At 43.6% G+C, this 15,983-nt stretch overlaps 1 protein-coding gene across 1 annotated transcript in view; it reads right to left on the bottom strand.

The window, feature by feature from the left end:
• The window catches only part of JAZF1 (JAZF zinc finger 1), a 198,979-nt gene that overhangs the window by 12,432 nt on the left and 170,564 nt on the right, over window positions 1–15,983 (bottom strand). The gene's annotated exons all lie outside the window — the stretch shown is intronic.

Below are 15,983 nucleotides of genomic sequence, written 5' to 3'. Positions count from 1 at the left end.
GGCAAACTTCTGCGGTGTCAGCAGGAGGTGGTGCTGTGTTTCCCCTCCCCTTTATTCTTTCCCTTTCCCAGCTCTGCTGAATTTTACCCTTTCTGCTGAAAGCCGATTTGGCTCCGAGTGCTGGAATAGCTCCCGTCGCTGCAGCCAGCGCTGGGACAACCGCATGTTTGTTTCCCTCCCATGCCCTCTCAGCGCACGCCTCCGAGCAGCTCCTCACGCCGAGAAGCAAATGCAGACGGATGCCTCACAGAAACATCCCAGCTTCGCGGAGAAAACCCCGTGTTGGCAATGTGCAGCGAGATCTTGGGTTTGGCGTTTCTTGCTTCTAGTGAAGCTCTATACACACCTATCGTCTCAGATTGTGCCCTTCAGGTTTGCCCTCCCCTAGTGCTCTCCCTCCGGCTCCGCATCTCGCCAGCACCGAGTCAAATGCACGTCAGCGGGCAGCTGCGAGTACTCAGGACTCCCGAACTTTAATCAGACGTTGCAAGTTCGCTTACAGATGTCAGGCTATCTGCGTTTCTTTCCTGTGGTTTTCATCCACACAGGGTGGTGTGCAGATGAGGGAAGATGGATGGGTTCCCACCATCAACAACTGTTGACATGAGCGCACGCACACATGCGCTGCTGCACATCTGGAAAGCCCTGCCCTACTGACTGTGACTCCTTATCCCACACCGAATCAGTGAAAGCCAAAGAAAGCATTATTGAACTCTGAAAGTATTTCTGACCTCTAGGAACAGTTAACCTAAAATGAAGCTAAGAATTATAGTTTAATTAACTAATAAAAAAATGAAGGCAAAACCACAACTCTGCCTCAACGATTTCCTGCCCTTGATTGTATCTGGATGGAAAAAATTCCTCAAGCTGTTCCCTCCGAACTTTTCAGCTCAGTGGGGTTTTCTAAGCAAAAGCAACAGAAAACCCCGTTGTAAATACACTAATTCACTCCTAGGATGAGAAAACAACCAAGGTTTCCAAACACTGATACCAACTATTTCGGCCATTATAATCCCTGCCTTGTAAGCCCTTGTAAGAACAAGCAATTTCTTCCTAAACAGGATTTTGTCCTCCCAAAGAAAACATCATTTGAGACTGTAAGGCATCTACTAAGCATATAGCTGCTTGTAGTGATAACAAGGACCATGCTTTTACACAACAACAGTCAGTGCTCTATAAAACTTAATATGCAATATGGTATATGAGGGAAAAGATACACAGAACAGTGGGGAGAAGTAGGAATCATTGCAATTATGCATTTCCTTAGGCTTTCCTGTATTTTCAGGGCATCCTTTTCATTCTCATAGCAACTTTGTGTGCTAGACTCAATTCTGTAGCAACTTTTGCCCATGCTTCACTTGTAGGTAGACTCGAGGAGGGGAGACAAGAGAAATCAAAATGCGTGCAAAAGCATCTGAGAGGTCAGATCATCCTTACAGATTTCTTTTAATCAGCTTAACTGAATGAAAATGCAAGACTTTGTCTAGCACTGTGGAAAGGGTTGCTTAAACAGTACAAGCAAATGCTTTTAAAAATAGCCTTGTCACCATGGATGAGGCTTTTCAAGTAGGAATGACCACACAAATGCATTCTTTCTTCTTGCATAAACCAGTAATACTAACAGTGCCAAGCACCTGAGCGGCACATCTCTCCACACAAAGCTGGAACTGGAGGCTGGAATTGCTGTTACAGAACTGTCCTACTGAACTCAATTGCTGGTACTGTCTTTAAAAGTAAAAGAAGGTAAATTAAACCCCAAAAATGTATTTAAGAAGGTCCTGGTTTAAAGAAAATGCAAAAAAACCCTCAGAGTCTTGGAAAAAAACCCTCATTAGCAATCCAAATTTATCCTTTAAGTAATTATGTTGTTTCAGTTGCCATAGAAAAACAAGAGTGCTTCAGTCAGGCTTTTAACTGATTCCACCTCAGAATTTAATTTCCTCAGTTGTCAGTGTCTAAGAGTTGCAACCCATGTGGTGCCTCACTGATTGCGTGCAACACATCAGAGGAGAGGAGGGGGGAAGAGGGAAAACAAAAAGCACAAGGCAGAGGTTGGCGCTGCCGTAATTAAACGGCCCCTAGATGAGGTATTTTAATTAAGTACTGTAAGGCTGAGGAGGGTGGCTTTGCAGAGCTGTTCCCACGCCAGGCAGGAGGCTGTGGCTCTCGGCTATCCGTCAGGTGCACAAACTGCAGCCCGAGCCGTGGGCTGCGGCTGGCTCCTCAAGCAGCGTGCCAGGGTACCAGCGGCGCACGGCAGGGGAAGGACACAGCACTGCACTTACATCAAGGTCTAATTTGGTTTCTTTCTTCTTTTCTTTTTAACTTGGCTGGTGTTTCACAATGAGATTTGTAAATATTTACTTTTAAAAGGCAAAATAAAAAATGAAGCACCTTTGCATCTAACCCATGGCCTGTTCCAGGGTGTAACAACTGCACGACTTGGACAAGCCTTTGCAATAACTCTTAAGAGAGCTCCAAGACAGCTGGCTCACTGATCTCCACTTGGACATTGCCATGCACATGGAAAACAGGATGCTCTGCTGGGGCATGCTGCCCTTCTGGGGGACTGAGCAGAGAGACATTCCTGCAGCACACGTGCTAATAGCCTTACCATGTCTCATTGTGCTTGGAAAGCAGAACGATCACTATTCCCATCAGTACTCAAAGGAAAAACATAGGAATTGTGTTTCAGAAGCCTGAATAGCAAAAATCTCCCAAATTCAACAACACCCACTTCTCTAAGATGAAGTGTCTAATTATCTGTAGGGGAAGGGCTGACAGAGAAGCACATGCTTTCAGAAAAGCAGTGCACAAACATACAATACTATTACTGTAACTAGATACTAGTTCTACAATAGTAAGAATATTGCTTTCTCAATCTCTCTCCCCTGGCAATGCTCTTTCTGGGGCTCCTTGCTTTTTAACATATCCATTTTCATCATCTGGCTTTCATTCAGAGACCCTGCATAGGTCTACCTCAGCCTAACCTAAGCCCACTGCTTTATTATCCAAATGACTCAGTAACATCTCTGTAATATTGCTCCCACCCTCGCATGCAGCATTCCCTCAGTCCCGACCCACGAAGCCATTTCCCCTCTTCTTGCTTGGCTGGCCTTGCCAAAAGGCTCACTTCATCTGTGCTGCCCCCAGCAGATTAAAAAAAATGAAACAAAAATAAAGCAAGGAAAGAATGCTAGTTTGGTGGGGTTTTTTTTTGCTGCAATCTTCCATGCTGAGACAATGGCAACGCTCCTCAAAGAGGGGCTGAACTCCACTGGTGGAGATGGACTTGAGGTGAGCAGTACTAGGCGTAGCTGGCATGGTGTGTCCTATCAGAGCCAGGTACTACATAAAATTACTGGTTATGAAAAGACAGAAAACATCCAGGGTCACTAAATATCCTGGAACATTATTTCTCTTTTGTTTTTTATGTTGTGCTTAAACACAACCTGTCACAAATACTGTGATACTGGGAAATGAGAAGGCTGTCTGCAGCCCAGAAGTTTGTTTGCCGGAAGTAAACACATGCACAAGAAGGGACTATTATTACTACCTGTGCAGTAAGAGAGTTTTGCAGTGTGATGAAAAGCAAAGTTGCACCATGAAGCCTTGCTCTACCTCTCCTTCCAGTCAGTTTTGTTCTCAACATCAGCAAGAAGATCACTTAATCCTACTGGAAAGATTTAATCTCTTGAATGCCCATCTACTACTTCTCTTTTTCTAGCAGATGAAGCCGGTTATTTAAACAGCTCAGAAACATTTTTGCAGACAGTTAATCATTTGACATTCTGTAACAGACAACATCCCACAAACACTGCTGAAAATCTGGAACCTCACCTTTTACAAAGTTTCTGTGTTTCATTTGGTACTAGCACCACTGTAGCCAAGATAAACTCTACCTTTTGGGAGAGTTAATTCATTGCACCATGAGATTTGCAGAGGGTTTTCCCCTCAACATTGAATGAGTCCTGGTTCTAGCAGGTGCAGATCATTTGTAGTTATGTCGCTTTTTAAGTCTAGAGACTTCTATACTGTGCCTTGAAATATTAAAACAGACATAGCTAATGAAAACCAACATAAGCTGTGTGTGCCATTACAGAGAACACAATCTATCCCAGCCTCTGGTCAGGAGCATTACTAGTTCTTCCTTTCTCCTCCCATGAAGAAAAACAAACCCAAAACATTCTTGCCAATTATTTTTGTGACCAGAAAGCATGCATTTAAGCATACAATGAATAACTACAAGAGATTAGCTTCCTGCAGTAGGAATCAACATTGCTAGTGTCACTGAAAGTTCATGGTAATTCCAATGATCTCTCATAAAAATTCAGCTTCACACTTTGTCCTGCGCAGGACTTGCAGTCTGTACTTCATAGAAACAGTTTTATGAGAGCACTTCTTATGTCAGGAAGTTTGAATTCCTGTAGGTCAGCTTCCTTGATTAAACCAAACCAAACCAAACCAAACCAAACCAAACCAAACCAAACCAAACCAAACCAAACCAAACCAAACCAAACCATGGTTTTACTACGTGAATTTTGACTCAATGCTAAAGTACACTTATGGATTTGTCAGACTTCTTCCCTCTGTGCCCATGGATGCACACAGCCTCCTTCATGCTCACCAGCAGGGAGAATGCTCCCTCAGCTGATACTCATTGTTGATCTAAAGACATATTGAGTCATTGCAAATTAAACAGTCTTCCTTTAGATAAAGCACAGGAAATAGGATGCTAGGGGAGATGAAATACAAATCAGTTGAATACCATGTGTCATGGCTGCTAAGAAAGCCTCTAGTCTGGAAGCTGCAGCATGACTTTTGGCAGTGAGCTGGTATGGGTGGCACAGTACATTGGCTCTTCATGCTCAGGCAGTGAATTTCAGACACAGGATCATCCAAACAGACCAAGCCACATTTTTCCCTTTGGTTGCTTGCTTGTTTTGGGGACAAGGATAGAAGGGCACTCATGATGACACAAAGTGTTTATCAGCCTTTGTGAAAGGTCCATTCAGACTAATTTCTTGTATTTCCCAAACTAATTGTATCATTGGTGTCCCCAGACATGGTGCAAACACATATGTAATACAACTGAAGGAAACCCAGGGTAGCTGAAACCAAGCACTATGCAGTGGTACAGACATTGGTATTTTAGATTGCAAATGCAACTCCAGTTCATTTTTTTCTCTCTTATCCCAGTAAACATCTCTGAACCTTGCTCCTGGGAGAGGAGAGGTAAATCTGTTCTCAAAGCCAACTGCATGCTTGGCAGCTCTGCTGTCACTTGAGGGAGCTGCTTGAGATGGTTATGGTTTGTCAAATGGGCACTTGCCAAGGCTGGCAGAGACATCCATCTATCCTTCTGCATGATCACAAAAGAGCCACAAAATACCACTTACAACTTACTCTTGCCTTGGCCTTGTGCCCAGCAGGGTGGGCTGGCCCAGGGCACGTCCCCCACAGTAGGTCCTGCAGGCCATGCGGTCTGCGGCAGTTGCTGCTGGGCCACTCTCACACACGTCGTGCCAGGAGCACATCCCTCGCCTTGCACTTCACCCAGTTATGCTGCCAGCATCCTACTCTTCCTCATGACACTAGTCAGAGCAGGATTTGGCCAGGAAAATGGCTTCTGGAGAAACCACCTTTCCCTTCAGCCCTCTCCTAGCTCAGACTGAGTATCAAGCCCTGAATAAATAGCTGTTTAGGAACTATTACTACTCAGAAGAACTAACTTTCCACTGTCTCTGCCTGAAGCAAGACTCAGCTAGTGAATAAGCATCAAGAGAACTTAAACAACATACCTCATGTAATGGTGTGAATATGGATTAAAACACAAAGAGCTACATGCATCATTTGAAGAGTAGCTGTCAGTGAGTGGGGTCTGCTGCATCAAAGGGTGGGAGCATTTAAGCAAGCAAGGATATAGACTGTTGTTTCTGGACATCCTCTACCCTCTCTCAGAGTCACCAGTGAAATGCCAAGGATAACTTGCACAGCCACATAAAGAGTGTGAAAAGATACTTTCTAGTTATTCTGGATGGTGGTACCTCAAACAAGAACCACACACAAGCAGTTATGCACCCAACCCATGGATAACCTCGGTGTTTTAAATGAAGTGGTAGCTAGGTCAATTCCAACATCTCAAATCACCTTTAGTTTTCATTTAAATGTAAGCTCAATGCTGGATTTTAAGAGACTGAAAATGCATTCAGTGGCAAGGTTTGAATCCACTTTGGGAAGCATACAAACATGTCAGACCCTAGGGGTAAAGCCCAGAACTGAATCTACTGTGTTTTGGCATAGAAAGATTTCAGCTGAGCTAGTCTGCATGGGAAATCATCCTGAAACCCTAGAGGTATAGCTAAAATGATAAAGGTACAAAATAAGCATAAAGGTTTTTATTTAAAGTGCTAGTAGCATGGCATTAGTGTTGCATATTCTTATTCACTTTCAGTATAATTGGAAACTACTTATACATGAGATCTGGTCATCATTTGGGCTACAAGACAAACATCACTATTTACACTCAGGTGAAAAGAAAATACTCCTCCAGAGCCAACACATTTGAAAACTAGATTTCCACAACTTCATGTAAACAAGAATAAGCTGTTAAATGCTGTATCAAAGGGGTTGATGGAGCACCTGGACTCTCTCTGGCCTTGGGAGCCATTGTGGCATTTTCTATCTTGATATATATCTGTATGGTGATACCAGTACAACAAAGCACAGTCTTTAAAGCTGAAATACAAAATCCCAATCCAGAGATCATAACTCCACTGGAAGACGATTGCACACCTATATAGGTAGATATGGTACAACATATTTAATGTAGAAATGAATAGAATAGAATAGAATAGAATAGAATAGAATAGAATAGAATAGAATAGAATAGAATAGAATAGACCAGACCAGGTTGGAAGAGACCTTCAAGATCATCGTGTCCAACCTATCATCCAACACTACCTAATCAACTAACCCATGGCACCAAGCACCCCATCAAGTCTCCTCCTGAACACCTCCAGTGATGGTGACTCCACCACCTCCCCAGGCAGCACATTCCAATGGGCAATCACCCTCTCTGTGTAGAACTTCCTCCTAACCTCCAGCCTAAACCTCCCCTGGTGCAGCCTGAGACTGTGTCCTCTTGTTCTGGTGCTGGCTGCCTGGGAGAAGAGACCAACCCCCTCCTGGCTACAACCTCCTTTCAGGTAGATGCAGAGAGCAATAAGGTCACCCCTGAGCCTCCTCTTCTCCAGGCTAAGCAATCCCAGCTCCCTCAGCCTCTCCTCACAGGGCTGTGCTCCAAACCCCTCATCAGCTTTGTTGCCCTTCTCTGGACACACTCCAGCAAGTCAACATCTTTCTTAAACTGAGGGGCCCAGAACTGGACACAGGACTCAAGGTGTGGCCTAACCAGTGCAGTGTACAGGGGCAGAATGACCTCCCTGCTCCTGCTGGCCACACTGTTCCTGATGCAGGCCAGGATGCCATTGGCCCTCCTGGCCACCTGGGCACACTGCTGGTTCCTGTTCATCCTACCATCGACCAGTACCCCCAGGTCCCTCTCTGCCTGGCCACTCTCCAGCCCCTCTGACCCCAGCCTGTAGCACTGCATGGGGTTGTTGTGGCCAATGTGCAGAACCTGGCACTTGGATGTGTTCAGTCTCATGCCGTTGGACTCTGTCCATCTGTCCAGCCTGTCGAGGTCCCTCTGCAAAGCCTCTCTACTCTCCAGCAGATCAACATGTATGTGAATAAAACATATGTGTAATAAGCTCAATCAGGGGAAAAAAAAACTAATACCCAAATCTCCATTTCCAACTACTTGCAGACCAGCAACTAATCACAAAAACATGCATGTGAAGAACCAGGCCTGGGAAAACCAGTCAACTGATACCAGGGCTTGTGCTCTGTAGAACAGGACTTTGTAAGAAGGCTGCAGAGGTGCTAAAGCAAATTGTTACAATGTCACTGCACAATGTGCCCTTGAGGTTTTATGGTCGCACTGCGCCAATAGTCTCGGGAAGTTATTTTGCATTCTTATATAAACCTCCCCCCCCCCCCCGCCCCGGCCCCCAACCCTGTTTGCCACAAAAAAGGGCTTTCAACAACGTGCACAATCCTCTGTTGATACACAGTGCAGGCAAAACACGAGAAACCCAAGAACACAATCTCCACTTTAAACATATTTTTAAACTAGATTCCTACAACTTCATGTAAACAAGAAGAAGCTGTTAACTGCTCCCCCAAAAAGGAGCACAACCTTCCTGGGATTAAATGGCAGTGTTTGACATTTTGGGTTTCTTAATCATGAAAATAAATAAAGTAAATAAATAAATCAACCTAGCAGACCCCTCCCAACTCCAGGCTTAACCTGCAAATTAATGTAACAGTAATAAAACCTCTGCCAGCTGGAATCCTTTCTTTGCCTGGCTTTGGCACAGGCAGCGAGAGCAGGTATACGTTTGAAGAAAAACATGTGAGTTTTGAGTCCCACCTTCAGTCAGGGGATGTTAATTGAACTCTGGCAAATGTTTAAAGATATTCTCCAAATGTTCAAGAAAGAATTAAAACCAGTTGGGGCTGAGAAAAAGAAACAAGCCATCCTTCCTCCCCCCTTCCTCTCCCCCCAGACATCTGTTACAAACTTATACTCCAAAAACCACAGCGAAGAACAGTCATAATTAATGTTATTTTGGTTTTTCAGTTCCAAGGTCTGCATTCTGAGGTTAGACATAGAAAAATACAAGTACAGGGTACTATTACTGTACTTAAGGACTCTCCTGATGCACATAACAAAAAGGCAGGTTTTTCTTTTCTTTTCCCCCTTTATCATTAAAAAAAAAAGGGTATCAGGAAACAGTTTCATGTTTAAGATAAAGGATTACAATAAAAAGCACCTACATAAATGAACTACAGTTTATGAAGCTATGAAATTACATTTGAGATGTGTTTTATAACATTGGGTTAAACATGCTTTACAGCTGTACAAGAGCTATGCAGCCACTTACAGCACAGGCCATAAAGCTGCTAAGGCACAGTCCTTACCTGCCCCGACTGCTGTGTGCCTTGCCTTCAGCACACAAACTCAGCAAGGATGCATTGAGCTACCACCAGGCTGCAACCCAAGGGCTCGCTGTCACTGCACAGGTAGCACTCACTGCACAAGAAGTGCTGCTGGTTTCAGCAGGATTCAGCTACGTGGAGATGTCTAAGATGCTCCCAGGCCAGACCTTAGACCCTCGGGTGTGAATGGACTCAATCACAGCGCAGGAATCCCACAGCAGGCTGCCTGTGGAGGACCAGGGGGCGGTGGAGCTGCAGAGACCCAGGGCAGCTCAGCACTCTTTCAGTGGCTTTGAGCCGCGGGAATTTCACACTTATGAGTCCCAGGAGGGTTACAAACCCTTGACCAGCAATGAGGGAGGCAATGGCAGACTCTACACTTCAATGCACTGAAGGTCAGGATTTATTTTGCACAGAAATACACTTGATCCCTCCCTCTACCTGCTTTTAAATGCTCTGACCACACAGACTTAAGAAACTCCTTCAGTATAATTTGAAAGACAGTGGCAATGACAATACTCAGAATTACCAGTAAGCACTGACATGCCTATTGATTACTGAGCCAAGATCAAGGCTTCTGTCATTCTGCCTACACATTAAATCTACAGGAAGGAGCTGCTAAGTTTTAAAATTGATCCTCTTTCATGTTCCTAAGAAATGCACTTTTAACAGCCAAACCTAAGAACATGCTCAGCAGGGAATAACATCTCCTCTCTCTTTTAAAAAGCCCCACAGATTCTGACCAAACAAACCCTGCACTGCGCCTGGCATGCTGTCCCAAACCATTCTTTGAGGCTATCACTGTTTCAATCAGGTGTACAGAACATCTGCTGGCAGGTGTGAGTTGTTTCAGATGATCTATCACTGGGCTGAAGCTGAAATGAAGTACTTTTCAAGTTGTTATTTTCCATTGCTCCTTGGCATCTGGTATCCTTTGGCATTAGAGGCAGAAATGCTGAGAAATTGCTGTGGATGATGTTGTCTGACTATATATGGAAAAATCTCACAAGTGGGAGCCTATGCTAGCATGGACAAAGCACTAGCCTTCATCTTCAGCAAGAATTAGGGTGGTGTCTTCCACCTGCCAGGCCACAAGCACTAAAAACATGAAAAAAGTGTGCAGTCTTGGGGGGTCAGCAAATCCTTCATAGCCTTGAGCTTGTTTGGTAATCCATGAGAGCTACAAATAACCCTAGAGCTCTTCCTAGAGTTCTACATCATCTTGATGATCATGGGCTGGCTGACATTGACTCAGAATGCACCACTTCCCCTGTGAAATAAAGCTCTCTGTTTTAAGCTATTGAGTGTGCAATGGTATGTTAGTCCTTGCTTTTTACTACTTGTGATTTGCTTTGGCCGCAGTGCAAGGAAAACTCAAACATTTGCTGAAGTTCCCCTATCTTCAGCACACTGAAATGCTGGCTTAAATAACTATGGGTTTTTTTTCCTTTTCCTTTTTTCCCCGTTATGCACTGTAAAAACTCCTTGAAAACCATAACTACATACAGCACAAGTAGGGCTAGAATGACCGGGTTTGAGTTCTCAAGGCACTATAATGGTACAAATAAACCATTTGTGCTTTCAGTTTATTTTCAAGGTAATTAGCAAATTACATAATAATAATAATAATAATAATAATAATAATAATAATAATAATAATAATAATAATAATACTCATCATCCTTCCACCAATCAGCCCTTGCAGTTCAAACACACAAACATGAATGGCATCATTGTTACCCAGAACTCCTGAAGTCCTTTTTCCATCATCAAGATATCCCTTCATGAAGCCAGTTATGCCACAAGCTGTGAAAGGCAGGCACAATGTGTATTTTTTTCCCCATTTGTAGGAGTAAGGTCCATGTACAGTAGGTGCACTGCTACACAAAAAAAACCCTATTACAAATTAGCACAGAGATAATCTTCACTTGAAGTTTGTTGTGCATTTTCTGTTCTCAACCCTGTTGAAAATGGTTTGCCAGGTCAGACTACTACGATGGGGGTTATAAAACAGTTCCTGTGCTTGAAAGTGCTTTAAATCTACAAGTCATGTTTCTATTGCTGCTTTGTAGCTCAAACCCCAAAACTAGTGATGATTTTATGAGTTGCTATAGTCTAGACAACTCAGCTACTTTTCAATGAAATTGTTCCTTGGGGAGAGTACTGTGCAAATTCCCATACAATTAATGACAGGTAGGTGCAACTAAAATACAATTCTACAGCACAGTAGCTTTACAGTTGCTGGTGCAGTTTATGTCTGTATCAAACTAGAATGCTCTGAAGAGGCTGGAAAGATGAAATACAACAAACAGGAGGTTATATGTAAAGCTACCTGTAGTAGGAGGTTGAGATAAGATGCAATGTTAAATTTTTGTGCCTTCTCCTCTGGCAAGATTCAGTTCTAGAGGGAAGCACAAAAATCTAACAACTGAGTCAATCTTCCCAGAGCATATTCTTTATAGCAAACCAGGTTCAACACATTTTTACTGCCAAGGCAACAAGCAAATGAGAAATTTATCAGAATTGTGAGGGAAATGCAGACATGATGCAGGAAAAGGAAGAAACCTAGAAAGTGCAGAGGAAAGCTATGAGAAGAATTGTGAGCAAAACCCCCCACCTATCATGTCTTTTCCCCTCATAGCATAGCCCTATTTTCACAGTATCACAGTATCACTAAGGTTGGAAGAGACCTCAAAGATCATTGAGTCCAACCTGTCACCACAGACCTCATGACTAGACCATGGCACCAAGTGCCACATTCAATCTCCTCTTGAACACCTCCAGGGATGGTGACTCCACCACCTCCCTGGGCAGCACATTCCAATGATGAATTACTCTCTCGGTGAAGAACTTTCTCCTCACCTCGAGCCTAAACTTCCCCTGGCACAGCTTGAGACTGTGTCCCCTTGTTCTGGTGCTGGTTGCCTGGGAGAAGAGACAAACCCTTTCCTGGCTACAACCACCCTTCAGCCACCCTCGGCCCTCACAGCAACACCTTAGTGCCACAGCCCCCCTGTGTTCCTGCAGGATGTTCTGATTAACAGTAAATATGAGACACTGATCCATCAGTGGAAGTTACTCTTACTTAGTGCCACTGTTTTATCAGGATTCCCTGAAAACTCATCAAGAAAACAAACTCCAATCTGCTGGTGGTCCCTCAGCAGAAGAGACCTTCAGGCACTTTGTTCCTGGCATCTAGCTGTACTAGGGAATCACTGAGCAACAAATCTATGCAGGTTTGACTAAGATAATGTTCTTGGTCTTCATAAGCATTCAAGCTGTTTGATTTGGGGCTCTAGGTTAGTAATTATTATTTGTCATGCATTCACACCCAAGATATGGTAACAGAACTGTTGCTATGCATGGAATATGAGATCATCTTTTCTCCACAAATCCACAAAGCTTGAGTTTCAGTATGTTCTGAGAATGCAATTACTTCAGTCTGGTTTGGTTTGGCCAGTGAGTACCCAATGCAATACATACTCTTGTCTCTCTAAGGAACCTGGACAGTCACCTGACAGCAGATGACAGCAAGAAAAGAGATCCATTTCTGAAGCACAGTGATGAGCAGTTGAGCATTTTTCACTCTGGCTCCCTACAAGGGGAATGTGGCATCTAGGTCTGAAAAAACAACATCTTTTAGCTGTTGCTGGGAACAAATCCGACCCATGCTAAGAAAACCCCTGTAGGAAATCAGTGCACTTTTACTTCTTGTTTTTCACTGTCACTGGAAACCTCCTACTACAGTTTTACTCCTGAAGGCAGAAACTAGAAACTACCACAGATTTTACTTATTATTCATGCTCAGTCACGACCTCCGCCAAAAGCTCAGGTTATAATGTCACACCATGTCTAAACACACACACACACATTATATTTAACTCATATGCTGAGCTACTGTTCTGCACAATGCCATTCATGGAAAAAAAAAAAGTATTAATTTTTTTTTACAAGAACACCAACAAGGCTCTGTTAGAATAGGTGCCTCAGACTTCTAAATGCTGGGCAAACACGTGTCTACCTTAATTAGTGTGCAGGGTTAATACAGGCCCCCAAAACCTGCAGTCGGATGGAACCATTTTGGCTCAAACAATTATAACCAAAGCTCCCTTTCGTCATCTGCACAGAAATACGAAGTCCTGGCATCAGTGAGTTCCCTCAGTTTTGCCACAGACCACAAACCAGTTGCCTTGAGATATTTTATGGTACCTTGTAGGCCTGAAATATCAGATACATTCAGACAAACTTTCATTACACTGGAGAACAGAATTTGGTCTTCATTTTGTGCAGCATGCCTTATTTGCCCATACTGTTTATACAAGAGTGGGTCTATATATCTAATTTTTAATAAAAACACAGCTCCCAAAGTTCTTTAATCTCTGAACAGGCAATTAAGCAAACAGAAACTTCTGTCAATCTGAATAACTAATGAGATGGTTCCACAGACATCTGAAAGTGTGACTTTTCAAGCCGCAGTAGAACTGGGTTAATTTGTGCTTTACTAAGCTAGACACCCCATAAGTCAAACACACAAAAATGTAGCACTCCCAGCCCACTTCTCAGCCATGATTTAATAAAAGAGCCCATAAAAGAGCTCATATTTCTACTTTTCATTATGTTTGCAATTACACCCGCATGATACCACGCGGCATTAGCAGGAGGTGCAGCGATTAAACCCGAGCATGTGCAACACGCCAGTGCAGGTGAGGAGGATTGGAAGCGAGCAGCGGGTTGAGAGAGAAGGCCTAGCCTTCTCTCCCCCACAAAGAGGAAAAAAAACACAGCTAACTCAGCCGGAGAAGCGGAAGGGATGACAGACTGAAGGAGCTGGGGCTGTTCAGTCTGCAGATGAGAAGGCTCCCAGGTGACCTCATTGTGGCCTTCCAGTATCTGAAGGAGGCCTACAGGAAGGCTGGGGAGGGACTGCTCAGGATCTCAGGTAGTGATAGGACTAGGGGGAATGGAATGAAGCTGGAGGTGGGGAGATTCAGGCTGCATGTGAGGAGGAAGTTCTTCCCCATGAGAGTGGTGAAACCCTGGAATGGGTTGTCCAGGGAGGTGGTTGAGGCCTCGTCCCTGGAGGTGTTTAAGCCCAGGCTGGATAAGGCTGTGGCCAGGCTGATCTAGTGTGGGGTGTCCCTGCCCATGGCAGGGGGGCTGGAACTAGATGATCCTTGTGGTCCCTTCCAACCCTGACTGATACTATGATACTATGATACTATATTTTACAAGCAATGTGGAAAGGCAGGTTAGATATATACATAATATATACAGTATTTACAATATATATACAGCAGTATACAGCAAAGAAAGATACAGGAACAAGACCCCCACCTCCAGACAGAGGAGGGTTCCCCCTTCTACCCCCTTCTCTCCCCCTACCTCCTTTTTTTCCCAAAGAGGGTTAGAGAGAGAAAAAGGTAGTTACTAAGAAAGAAGAATTTTAGTAGGCCTATTAGTACAGGATTAGTGCTTATCTTGTCCAAGGTCGTCCTGGCTAGGAGCCCAGAAGCAGGCAAGCTGGAAGGGAGAGGGAAAGTAACGCACGAACGGAGAAAAATTCCAGCTGCACTAAAAACTTAAAGTTACATTCTATCAATCTACCAATGAAATTTGTTTAGAATATCTGATTGTTTTCGTTATTATTCCAAAACATTCAGCCAGAGTGTCCCAGCACGGCCCCTTTCTTAAAGGCACAGCCTCAAATGGTCACAAAGCGAATGGCTAAAGGCAGGCTTTTGGGCATGCCTCAATTCTTGCAACTCTACAAGCACAGAATATTTACTCCCAGTCTTGTTACATGCTCCAAGCCAGGCATTCATCTCCTCGGTCCAAGGTGCTTAACATCAGAATTCTGCTTCAGTGCATGACCTGAATTTGTAGATTTCCAAAACTCCCTCACCTCATACTTCTTTTCCCTGACTTGACCTGACCTGACCAAGGCTAACTTCCAGCACCTTCAAAACCTTCATTAAAAAAATCTTTTTGCAGTGCACTGTCCTTAAATAAAAAAAAAGCCCAACCATAAAAAAAATGCAGGCTTTGCCCAAAGAAAAAGCTGTTGCAGATTATGACTTTAATGCTTCACAGCCTACCCTGAATCAACCTGACAGAGTTCAGATATGCCACCTGCTGACAGAAGCCACAGATGCTGATAAAAATAGCAGTCCTGTTACAAATTCAGATTCACTTGGCTATACATTAATAGTACATCAATAAACAAAAAAAGTTGGAGCACCTAACTCCTCCTCCGCTACATTCTCAGCTCCTTTGTGGGGGACACATCCTTTACATTTCTACTGTCCATTTTAAACATAAAAAAGAATGGAATGGAATGGAATGGAATGGAATGGAATGGAATGGAATAGAATAGAATAGAATAGAATAGAATAGAATAGAATAGAATAGAATAGAATAGAATAGAATAGAATAGACCAGGTTGGAAGAGACCTTCAAGATCATCGTGTCCAACCTATCATCCAACACCACCCAACCAACTAAACCATGCAACCAAGCACCCTGTCAAGTCTCCTCCTGAACACCTCCAGCGATGGTGACTCCACCAGTTCCCCGGGCAGCCCAATCCAATGGGCAATCACTCTCACTGTGTAAAACTTCCTCCTGACCTCCAGCCTAAAAGTAGCTTAGCTCAGCAGATCTCTTTTTCATGCTAGATTCTGTTTAGCACGCTGCTATAGCACTCTGCACAACAGCTGTCTGTGCCATAGGATTACTTCACTGTTGAAAGCATAACATATGGAAACGATATGAAATGTTAACTGCTTTGATAACTATGAGCTTTTGCAATACAACAAGACAAAGCATTTTTAAAAACAATTTAAAGACACAAATATTAAGCACACCTTTAGAATCTAGTTTCTGTCACGCCTGTTACTCTGTTTCAAGATCCACTTCCA

This window comes from Melanerpes formicivorus, unplaced genomic scaffold, assembly GCF_026170545.1.
Source record: "Melanerpes formicivorus ecotype bairdi unplaced genomic scaffold, bMelFor1.0.p_v2 SCAF_23, whole genome shotgun sequence".
NCBI classification, from domain to species: Eukaryota; Metazoa; Chordata; class Aves; order Piciformes; family Picidae; genus Melanerpes; species Melanerpes formicivorus.
This window is presented reverse-complemented; position numbering and strand designations above follow the sequence as displayed.